The sequence below is a fragment of the Psammomys obesus genome, unplaced genomic scaffold, assembly GCF_907164565.1.
Source record: "Psammomys obesus unplaced genomic scaffold, mPsaObe1.curated_primary_1811, whole genome shotgun sequence".
NCBI lineage: Eukaryota > Metazoa > Chordata > Mammalia > Rodentia > Muridae > Psammomys > Psammomys obesus.
The window spans coordinates 2,756,089-2,767,500 of record NW_026596069.1 but is presented as its reverse complement, the minus strand read 5'-3'; positions in this window follow the sequence as shown (position 1 = coordinate 2,767,500).

The following is an 11,412-nucleotide window of genomic DNA, read 5'->3' as shown; positions in this document are numbered from 1 at the left end:
TGGTTGGTTGGTTGGTTGGTTGGTTGGTTGGTTGGTTGGTTGGTTGGCTGGTAGGTTGGTTGGTTGGTTGGCTGGCTGGCTGGCTGGTAGGTTGGTTGGTTGGTGTTTTAAAGTAACTCAGATAACCAACCTATAAAAGGAAATCTTTGTTCTGACTCACAGTTTTGAAGGTTTTGGCCATATTTATTTGCCCACATTGCAACCATACATCTGTGATGATGAATAACATCATGGAAGGAGCATCTAGCCTTTTCACCTAGCTGAGAGGAATGAAGAAAGAGAGGGAGAGGTGGCTAGGGTCCTCATGTCCCCATCAGGGACATGCTCACAATGACCTAACTTTTCCACTGTGCTGTACCCACTAAGGGTCCTAACACTTCCTTTTGGTAGCACAAGATGATCCAGCCTTCAACACATGAAGGCCCTATGAAATATATTCCCAGTTGGCTACCTTTTCATCTATGCATATAATATTCTTCTACATAAAAAAACCCAACATACTTATCTCTTAAAGAACAGTATTCCTCTATCCACCGTCCATTTTCTTTGAGGAAACTAACGTCCTCCCTCATTAGGTCCAAGTGCTTATAAGAAAGTGACCTGCACTTCTGTCTCCAGAAGTACACAAAAAACAGAAGGCTGGTCATAGCATTCCCTGACTTTTTCTACAATTCCCCTTCCAAAGGTTTCAGTGGCCAACATTCTGAACGTACTAACTGGGTAATTCCAGAAATAATTCCAAACTTTTAAATCATGCCATTCTGAGTACGTGATAGTCTTATACTATCCTACTGTCTCATGCAAAACATGAATTGACTCTTATCCGGTGTAGCCACATTACACACCCAAACATCAGTCACTCGGCAATCTTCTCAGTAATCGGGCAGACTGTAACAGTGGCTGAGGTCGTGTTCAACCCTAGACCACAACGCCCACATGCTCACTTCATTCTGTCTCATCCCCTAGAGCCCCAAAGGGTTAACCCACAGAGCATCCCCGATACACGAATGAAGTCACCACAAACAAAAGTCGAGTCCAGTAGTGATGGGCTCCATGTCTAACAGTATACCCAGCCATAGGCCAGAGATATTTGAGAGAAATTATATCTGTATGGAACATGCACAGACTTTATTTTCCCTTATCATTGTTCTCTATACCATGTAATAGAACTACTTGCATAGCTCTTACATTGTATTAGGTGTTATAGGAGATTTAGACACATTTCCAACTGCAAGGAGGATGTGCATCATTTGTCTGAGATATAGGATAATCTTGGAGATGAGCCTCTGGGCCTTTGAGGGATTGTCTTGAGTGGGCCAACCGAGGTGAGAAGACCAGTCCATGGAGGCACCATTCTCTGACTGGAATGCTGGACTAATTGAGCATAGCAGTCATTATTCTCTGCTCCATGAGTATGGGTGCAATGTGACTCACTGCCAAAGCTCTTCCTACCAAAATTTCCATATCATGATGGATTTTATCCTGGAATTGTGATCCAAAATAAACCTTCTATTCCTTAATTTGCTTTGGATGGGCTATTTTATCATAGCACCTGGAAAGGTAAATAACACACACAGAGAGAAGAGTCATATAACTTTTACTGTAGCATATTGTTAAAGTTATTCTATTGCAAATCTCTAAATTGAACCTTGTCATAAGTATTTGTATGAAAACAGTGGTATGTATATCCTGTCTGGGTCTGGTAATATCCAAGGCTTCCAGCATCCAGTAGAGGGCTTGGGACTATCCCTGCATTCTGCTCCTCTGCTCTGACCATACACCACCACCACCCAACACTCACAGTGATGACCTTGGGGATGGGCATGTGAACCAATCACAACCAACGGAGATACATGATGTTTTGGAACCTGCTGACAAAGGAAGATACATTCAACTCCAGTAGACATCACATGGGAATTTGTAAGCCTGTATTATTGGCAGACGGTTTAGAAACCCATGAAACCTGAAACGAAGCCATAGTGAATGATCCAGAGCCAAGACACAGCACAAAATCATTGGGAGATCCCTGCTGACCAAAAGGCATCGGGGACTCAGACAGATTGACTCCGAAGCGCTTAAAGCCGCATGGACCACAGCCTCACACAGATGTCTTTGTCCTATCACACCTCACTCCTCTTGCCTGGCACTGAAAAAGCAGCAGAGAGAATTGCGTGACCGTGAAGATCACTCACTGCGAGGAACCTGTCAGCGGAGACCCGCATGGACTAGTGAGTGTAGAAGACAAGGTATGCATCTTAAACATCAGTGTGTGAACTGTCTATGGCTTCACTCCCACGGTGTATGGGAGTATCTGAAAGGTCGTCTTTGGCCACATTTGGTTCTAAGTGGCCAGGCTCAGAGTGTCCTACCAGTGGCACAAATGGTCCCCTTTCTTTCCCTTCACTCCAGGAATTTTGTCTAAGTTAGGGAAATCTCTAGTCTCACCCTCAAGATCTTTCCATATGTTATCTCCATTCCCCCAAATATTCTGTTTTCTAAGGACTTAGGATTTTGGAACACAATTCTCCATACTCTTTCTCCATCACCACGTCCCTTTCTTCCCTGAGGTGATGAGCTCAGAGCTGCCCATCTGCTCCAGTGAGGAGAAGAAAGAGGTGCCAAAAGAAGCAAAAATAAACCTGTCTCAGTGGCATCATCGTTCTGTCACAGGGTCCTGATGAAGCGAATATTTACATCACTGCAGCAGAGGGTGTCTATTTCAGATCAGGTGTAACTTCTCTCGTCCTCACCAAACACACCAACACACACGCATCCCAGCCTGAGACGCCGAGTCCAAACCCCAAAAAGATGAGAATGCTCTGTGCAAAGGACTGATATTCCATCCGGGTCCCACCAGGATGAGCTCGACAAGAGCAGGCTCTGGGTAAGTTCTTCAACCTGCAAGGCTCTTTTACTGAAGTTGGTTTCAAAATTCTCCCAGCGCCCCTCACCATCACCAACGCTCGAACTCACCCATCAAATTCACTGAAATGGAAAGAAACCTTAAAAGACAAGCTCTAACCAGTAGATGAGAAGCTGCCATTGGTTCAAAGAAGACAGACATGCGCAGTATCTCCACCCTGAATCTCCACCCTACCGTCGTCAGACCTACCATGTTTACACCGCACACAGGCCACGAAGATACACAGAAAGAGGAGTGGGTAATGCCGAGCTCAAGCTCTTAAATTTTATTTTCCTTTTGGGTACTATAAGTAGAAACTGGGACCTCCTATCTACCGAGCTCACACGCTCCCACCACACCCAAATCCCTGAACCCAGATTCTTCTTTTAAGATTTTATTTTATTTTCAAGGCTCTGGGGAGGATGCAGAGATCTCCCTAGAAAGGAGAAATAGAATAGATTTTGCTGATGGACTGGGGACAGGTAGAAATGGAAACGGGTGGAAAGGGGCGGAGAGAGAGCGTACTAGCTGCAATTGGGAGAAGGGCATTCCGTAGTATAATGGAGACTCCCAGGAATCTACAAGGGTGACCCTTGGCAAAACTCTTGAAGGTACACAACTCAATTCTCCGGTCCTCTCTCTCTCTCTCTTTTTTTTTTTTTTCCTTCCCTAACTGGCATTCCTCCAGTGTTGATGGTTGAGGGTTTCTCTCAAGGCAACAATGTCATTGGAATGTTGCTTATTTCCCTACAAGCAAAGGAAAATGACAGATGTTCTTAGGCTTCTCTGGTGTCTTAGAAACATCACTTTCACAGTCTGACTGACTGTGACCCAGACCGTCTCCTTGATCCATGGAGCATTAAGGAGACAGCGGTTGAGGAATCCTTTCGTCTAGAGGGGGCTGCCATATTTTATATATATATATATATATATATATATATATATATATATATATTTATATTTATATATATTTATATATATATATTTATATTTATATATAAAGATCTGCTGTGGTGGGTGCCCAGATGTGCTGTGTGGCAGGGCCTTCGAGGCTTCTGGAATCACTCTTCCGTCTCCGGGTCGAAAGTCAGAGGCTGGGAAGATGCACTAGAAGAATGCCCCTATGAGGGACTGGAGGGGTGGCTCAGCAGTTATCAGCACTGGCTCTTCCCACAGAGGACCCGGGTTTGGTTCTCAGCACCCACATGGCAGCTCACGTCCAATTCTAAGGGATCCACCACCCTCTTCTTACCTCTGAAGGTACTGTCCATGTGTGTCACACTTACAAGCAGGCAAAACACTCTCACACATAAAATTTAAAAAAAAAAATACATACTTCTTTTTCTTTAAAGACTATCCCATGTGCCTTCCTACTTAACTGCTTTCCTAGTATGAAATTCAAATCTGTCTGGGACCTCTATCAAGGTTCCCCTGGCCTTTCTTCTACCCATTCTCTTTCTTCTACCCATTCTTCTCAGGATACCCCAAAATTTTCAAACGTTCTTGCTAGCACCCTCTCTAACTTGGCCTCACTAGACTTCACTGGGTCCCTGATGTCACTGCTGGATTTTAAGTATCTACCTTGTTTCTGCATCAGCCATCAACATTGTCCCAATACTCTGTACTAATTCTAGAGAGTCAGCCGTCTACAGTTGATAGATGTGCTGCATGAGGAATCAAGACAACTCCAGCCACCTAGTGGCAGTAATGCTGGCTGGCAAGGTCTAAATGACAGCCGTACATAGGTACTATCTTAAAAAAAAAAAAAAAGCTTTTGCTAAGTATAACGGCTCATGCCTATAATCCCATCATAAATTTGTGAAGCCATCACAGAAGGATTTCAAGTTTGAGGTCCAGTTTCAAAACACAAAACATTTCCCCCAAATCTTAGAGAGCCAACAACCTAGGCCAAAAGAGTTACATATGGCTTGGAAGTCACACGTCCTATACAAATTAAATAACTAATAAGAATAAGAGGTGGGCACCATAGTTATTGTGACAAGGTGCTAAAATCATTACAAACAAAGCACGTAATCCATCAGAAATTTTTTGGCTTCCTCCCGTCTTTCCTCCTCTGCTCACTCTAATTCACTGAAGTGACCACACGTTCCTATAGAGAGAATACAGAAGGTGGTGGACGGCCTCTGGGAGTCCTGCCTCCTCACGCTCATGCCCTTTCAGAATCCCTCCCTCCAAATGGTAGTTGGATGAATGACTCACATGAAGCCAGTGTGAGGTAGTAGGACGCCCCTTCTCTGATTCAAGGGAGCTGTGGCTTCTATCTGGGCACCTTCCTTCACACTCACTGTAAGGGAAGCCAGCTGCTATGTGGGGAGCTACTCTCTGAAGAGACCTACGTGGCTGGGGACTGCTGTGCAGGCAGTGAGTCCCCGAGACCTGCTAACCATCTGCAGGAGCCCACTGCAGATCCTCTGCAGGAAGGGGCTGGAATCCTCCCCCTTTCCCCCGACGCTTTGGTTTCAGCTTTGGGAGCAGCCAGAGGGTCCCAGTTAAACTACACCAATATTCCAGACCTATAGAATCTACACAACAATGTGTCTTATAGGTCCCTACATTTGGGGGGGGGGGGTATTGTATAGCAATAAAAATTAATAGGCTAGAAACAAAAAAGAAAATTTAAGCCACAGCAATGACTATCTACAAAATACCTGACCTGCTAAGACAATTAGTGCCATTAAAAAAAAAAAAAAAAAAAAAAAAGACTTCGAAACTTTCAGCAACTAGCGGATTCTATGGAGACATGGCAACTGGGTGAATTGTGGTCTACTGAGCAGAAAAGGCAATCAGTAGAAAAACCGGCCCTCCTCCCTCTCCCCTGTCTGCACATCTGCAACACACACTGCATTGCAAGCTGCCATGAGCTGCTCAAGCTCACTGAGAAGTCGGCTCTGGAAGCAGGTTGCTCCCACAACACACACTCAGACCCATGTATCAAGTTGATAGTATATCAAGCTTCCCCCCAAATCAGCCCTGGCCCCTTCACGCTGTAAAATGGAAGACAGCAAGCAGCTAAGGGTTTAAAACATCGTCTTTGACAGCAGCAAGAAGGTGAGCCGTTTTCAGCAGAGGTTTCTTTGGTTTATCCCATGATGTAAAGTGCTTGCAATGGATACAGGAAGCTGGAAAGCCAGTCATAGGAAAGTCATCCATGGAGAAGCTGCTCGAATGGGAACTCCAGCTCACTGCCTCAGCTGCCCTGGTTGATATTTGTTGGACGCTGTCAGCCCCGATTTGATGAAGGTACCTTTGTTCTCTCTTTCAGTTTGGCTACTCCAGTCTTCTCTGCTGGGTGTTGTAAATGCCTGTTTTGAGGATGTCTATCTGAAGTTCCTATCTGCTACTTGCTACTTATCCTTTCGCTTTTGTTTGCTGTATACTTAGTAAATTCACTCATTCTAAATAAAAAGCACAGATACCATAAATTATTCTCCAAACTTTACAGAAAATAAAAACTCCTCATGAATATTTATTATCACATTTAAGATTTCTGGGATAAACTGGTTGCGGTAGCTCATTCCTGTAATCCCAACACTTGGGGAAGCAGAGACAGGTGGATCTCTGTGAGTTCAAGGCCAGCCTGGTTTACAAACTGAGTCCAGGACAGCCAAGACTACAGCAACAACAACAAAAAAAACCTGTCTCAGGAAAAAAAAAAAAATTTCCAGGATAATCTATACTCTCATTCTGAAATTATTAACTTACTTATCACTATAAAATCCCCTTTTCCAAAGAAAGTCTCATTTACAGCTCGTGGGAGATCAGCATGTTGCCATTTCTGTTTAGAACCACTGTCTACACCATTACAGATACTAACATGAGGAGGAGGTGAGTGAGAACATACGGGAATTTGCTCTAATGTAACTGGAATTTTTCTATCAATCTAAAATTACCCCAAATTAATTTTTAATATAGGAAGAATATATAAGCAAAGTCAGCTGAGGATATAGCTTTGTTGGCAGAGTATTCACCTAGCACACAAAGGTTCCTTGTTTTGATCACCAGGATTTTATAAAACCACGTATGCTGGTTCACACCAATAAAGCCAACACTTGGGATTTGGAAGCGGAAAGATCAGGAATTGAGGAAGGGCCTCATCTCTACATAGTGAGTTCAAGGCCAGCCAGGGTTACAGGAGCCTCTGTCTCAAAAATAAAAGATTCAAAGACCCAGACAGAAAGAGAAGCAGCCAGGCCAGGTGCCTCTTTGTAAGGGATAAACATGACAGCAGCTGTTATCTATAAACATGTCAAGAACGACATTCACGTTAGTAGCAGCAACGGAGAAAACACTCAGACTGTGTATTGTTTCTGTAAGTGTATATAAGCCACTGCTAGGCCTAGGACAATTGTTCCCCAAAGCCTGTGTGTGAAGGCTTGTTGCCGAGCCCATGGCACCATTAAGAGATAAAAATGTACTAAGTGGTAAAAGTTTTAAGAGCTAGAGACTCTTCTTCTCCCTTGAGGGGCTGTGTCCTTCAGCATGGCATTGGGGTCCCTGCCTCCTCCTTCTCCTCCTCCTCTTCTCTGCTCCATGCACTAGGAGGTGAAAAGTGCTGCCACAAGGCACTGTTAGAGTATGCTGCCAAGCCGAGGGAGCAGCCATCTATGGGTCGAAACCTCACTAACCGGAAGCCAGAATTAGCCTTTTCTCTCCTTGAGCTGATTGTCCCGGGAATGTGCTACAGTGACAGAAAGCTCACACAGCTACCAAAGATGGAAACGCTCCTCAGTCTTTTAAACATCTTCAGCCAGGGCTGAAAGTGGTTTAGTGTTTGCTTGCTTTCCTTTCCCTTTATAATCACAGCTTTAGAAGGGGTTGGTCAATCAGTGCAAGAATAAATAAATAAATAGAATTATCTGCTGATCCTACAACTCTTTATCTTTGAGTACTTGTCACATCCCAGCAAAATTCCAAACATTACACAGTTGTCTCTAATTTATTTATGCTCTGAACAAATGTGAGTGAAGTGGTTCAAGAGGTGGTACTTCCTCTGCTTTTACCAACAGGGGCATTCTTAATCCCGCGCTTATGATTTAAAAGCCTCATCTCACCGAGTGGTATTGCCCTACCTGAACTTTGCTGTTTTGTTTTGTTTTTCCTGGCCACTTTTCAAAAGTCCATTCCCATCTGACTGATACTGATCTGGTTTCTTTTCATTGCCTTGGGTTCTTTTCTTTAATACTATTAAATGATATCAAAAGGTCTATATTGATAGATGATTTCAGGGTTTTACTCTTGTGGCTTGAATTCTTCTCTCTTTTTGGAGAAAGAAAGCCTCTGTAGTTAGATGACAGTCAGACACAAAATCCCACTGACTGGTCTAGGGATGCCAAGAACCACAGCCCTAGATCCTAAGGCTCCAATGAAACCGGGACTTCTCCAGCCTTGCTTGCTGCGAGGCCAGCATGAAGATGTAGATTACAGGAAAACAGGGAACTGGTTCCCGAATGCAGGGTTCCCTGACATTCTGAGCACACCCACCTCTTCTTATGTTGCTTGAATTTCCCTTTATTCCCAGCACTCCGAGCATTTTGTAGTGATTGACTTTCTTGAGCTAAAGCTGCCTGTGTGATCAGTGCCACAACCTGAGGACTATTCTAAGGGGTTATAAATAACACAGTTACAGGAACTGCAGGAGAGTGACTCCAGCTGAGTTATGTTGACAGGCACAGTGGGGAACATTTGGGTCTTGCGATGCAAAGCCGGGCTCTCTGTACCCACACTCTGTTCCCTATATATCCTGCTCTTTTTAAATTCCCTGGAAAAGGCTAGCTCTGATCTGTGCACAGAGCCACATCCAGGAGGCTATAGAATTCCCCAGCTTGAATGACAGCCACTCGCCACTGCCCCTCTCCCTAAAACCCACAGGACAGAAGCTACCCCTAGTTTTTATTTCTGTTCTTTGGCAGTCTTCTTCCCTGGTGCTTGAGTCACTGGGTCTCCACTCCCTATAACGAAGAACTTGCTAAGCACCGAGAGCTGTTTACCTGTTTTTCTAAACTAACACCCGGTATTTCAAATGGCAGCTGTGACGCAAGCTGAGAACAGGAAACTCTTTTTGTTACAGGTGTGAGTAGGAGGGGAAGTGCCTGTAACACCGGCCAAGATAGCGGTTTTGTTACAACAAAGAAGCCTCCACAGTAACTTTGGAGTCGTTCAAAACTGACCTAAGAACAGGGCTTTGGAGACTAATTACTGCATGACATGCAGAACCCACACATCAACCAGTGAAACTAGAAAAACAAATATTTAAAGACAGTGAGGTTTTCAGTCAGAGGATCCAGGCTCACGCCCTGTCTCCTCTGCTTCCGGACTTTAGGACCTTGAATCAATCGCTTTGCTTCTGCAGCGCAAGCTCACACAGTAGGTGAGTTATCCTCTCCTATCTTCCACCCTACTCCATCCCCTGTGACTTCTTCCGATTAAGAACAGAGATTACTATTAAGTCAGGCGAGGTGCCACAAACCTTTAATCCCAGCACTCAGGAGGCAGAGGCAGGCAGATCTCTGAGGTCAAGGCCAGCCTGGTCTACAGAGCAAGTTCCAGAAGAGTCGAGGCTACACAGAGAAACAGGAAGGAAGGATGGGAGAAAGGAAGGAAGAAAAGGAAAGAGACAAAGAGTAGTGCCTGTAACCCCAGCACTCAGGAGTCTGGGCTCACAAGGCAGCTCCGGGGTGGAGGAAGCCCTGCATGAGCGTGAGGATCTGAGTTCAAATCCCCAGAACCTGCGTGAGCAGGCACGGCAGCACACATTTGCCATCCCGTGCTCCCGAGTCAGGATGGGCGGCAGACAGAAGAACCGTTCCTCAGACAAGGCGAGGAGCGAGGTGTGGCATCCGAGGCTGTTCTCCGGCCCCCGAATTACAAACGCACGGAGAAAAAGACAGAGACAATGGAGACCGAGATCACGAGGTTAGACAAGCCTGAGGCTACAGGGTGAGGCTGAAGCCAGCTAAGACCACCATAGCAAGACCCTGCCTCAGAAAGCCACATATAAAAACATACACATACATATATAACATACATTATATTATATAGACATGTATAGCATATTGAATGTACACTATCTGTAGTGGATGCATGTATGTACACACACACACACACACACACACACACACACACACACGGTGGGAGAGAGAAAGAAACAGACAAACAGGAAGAAGTTAGCCACACACTGCCGGGCGGGGTGTGAGGACACGCCTCCATCACTCACTCTCTCGGAACCCCTGATGTCCCTGCAAAGCCAGCTGCCTGACGGAAACCCACTTCCACCCACTCCTGTGCGTGCCACTGAGGAGACCAGCAAAGCCCAGACCTTTCAGGGAGGCCAGCTAGACCAGCCTGTTCTCAGAAGTGCTGTGGGGATATTACAGATTAATGAGCGAACCCACGTAAGATCAAATGGTCCCGGACCATTGAGAAGAATCGCCCAGCAAAGACAGAGCCTCATGACTTAGGTTCTTATTGTTTCCTAGACCGGTGTGAAGCCAAACTCTCGAAATGCATGCTAGAGTCGTGGAGGCACCTCGCTCATAGTCTAGGCTTAATGGATTTCAAGAGTGTTTTGTCATTGAATTTAAAAATCTTTATTTCTGTGGTCATAAAGTGAGTTTTTAAAAATATTTATGTGTGTGGATATTTTGCCTGCAGATATGTCTACGTACCACTTCCGTGCCTGATGCCCACAGAGTCCAGAGGCAGGTGTAGAATCCCTTGAAACTGGAGTTACAGACACTTGTGCGTCTCCAAGGCAGTAGTGGGAATTGAACCTGAGTCCTCTGGAAGAGCAGTCAATATAATCACTGAGCCATCTCTCCAGCCCCAGAAAGTGGTGCTTTACACCTGGGCTTTTTTCTGATATTACTGCCTGAAGGTTTATATCACAGGAACATGACTCAAACGGGCAAAACAGACGTGGCTTGAAAATCACTGACAACAGACAGATCCAGGCATCGAATAGCAGCATCTTTTCTGCTCTCCTCTTTCCCTCCATGCTGGCCTTGTTCTACCACAGCCAGCCTCTCTCCACAGTGCCTAAGTCACTTCCTGTGTCCCGGGACCCCGGAAGGGACAGCAGCTTTCCCACTGACCCCAGCAGAGAGAAGCCCCATGGAGGCTCTAGTTAGCCCAGAGTGGGTCTAGATCATCTAGACCAACCGAAGTTGCCAGGTACACACTAGGTCATGCGCTGACTCCTACACAAAGACAGAGAAATCAGAGTTAGCACCAAAAGAGTGGGGGAGATAAGCCAAAAAAAAAAAAAAAAAAAAAAGAAAGAAAGAAAATGTTGCCAGAACCCTGGAGTCCTGCATGTTCCTGTTGCCACCTTCCTGTTCGTCATAGATACAGCCGTACCCCCAGAACGGACCTTCCACTACTTCTCCCTCCCTAAAACGACGCCATGCCACAGAGAGACGGTTATGTTTCTTGATGTCCCATCCTGCTATCACCACATAAATGGGCTCACTGAGAGCTGAAAGGGTTTGGGG